This window comes from Octopus bimaculoides, chromosome 10 (assembly GCF_001194135.2).
Source record: "Octopus bimaculoides isolate UCB-OBI-ISO-001 chromosome 10, ASM119413v2, whole genome shotgun sequence".
Taxonomy (NCBI): Eukaryota; Metazoa; Mollusca; class Cephalopoda; order Octopoda; family Octopodidae; genus Octopus; species Octopus bimaculoides.
In genome coordinates, this window is record NC_068990.1 from 6,331,661 (window position 1) to 6,332,668 (window position 1,008).

Consider the following 1,008-nt stretch of genomic DNA (forward strand, 5'->3'; position numbering starts at 1 on the left):
TATATATATATATATATATATATATATATATATATATTTAGGTTATGAGCGATAGTGGTGTCAATTAGACCCAAAGGTTTCAGGTAATGCTGAGTAAATGCTATGGATAGACCACAGTTAAGCTCTAGGTTCGGTGGTTATGCGAATAAGGGGTCCAACATAGATCATATATCAGCGTGTGAATATAAGGATTTACTTTTTGTAATGAGATAAAAAAAACCAAGGCTGTGTATAATATAGAACATTTATAAATAGAATGTTTTACAGCTGTTTCCAGGATATTTATTATATCCCTTCATCGGAGACGGTGTGAGAGGATGATTAAGCAATAGTTAGTTTAGTTAAGATAGGAAATAGAGAGTGGATGTAAGGATATTGTATTTGTAAATCCATTGTTTAGGCAGAATGGTGTACATATAAGATTCCAATACCTTGTGAGTAAAGTCCAATTGTTTTTAAGATTGGTCGATGCCTTTGAATATCCATTATTAAGATTCCAATATCCAATGGGTATTGGAATTTTACTAATAGATTCCAATACCTTCGTTCTTCCTGTTTCCCATTTAATAGCTTTCTTCTATCCCTCTACCTCTAACATATTTTTCATAACATAGAAACGTAAAAACACACACAACCACACATACGTGATCTGTAACAACAACATACACACATCAACATTATAGATATAAGATTTACTTTGTGTGTGTTTCTTAAATAAACACGTGCATGCACTGCTATTTTATAACTGTCTTCCGTTCTTCCTTCCTCTCTTTCTCTCTCTTCATTGCTCCCGTTCTCTATTCCTTTCTCCCCCTCTCTCTCTCTCTCTCTCTCTCTCTTCCTCTCTCCCTCTTCTCTCTCGCTCTCTCAAATGCATACACGTGCACATACACACAAGCATTCACTACAATATAACTCATGTTCATCAATGTTTTGTAAATATACAAACTATGGAGCTTATGTAGACAGGACAACACATTGCAAATCAGTGAACTTCATTAGAAATGT

General features: G+C 34.2%; 1 protein-coding gene across 1 annotated transcript in view; it reads left to right on the forward strand.

Annotated features, from left to right (window-relative positions):
- LOC106881390 (membrane-bound transcription factor site-2 protease) overlaps positions 1–1,008 on the forward strand; it is a 29,858-nt gene that overhangs the window by 2,102 nt on the left and 26,748 nt on the right. The window lies entirely within an intron of this gene.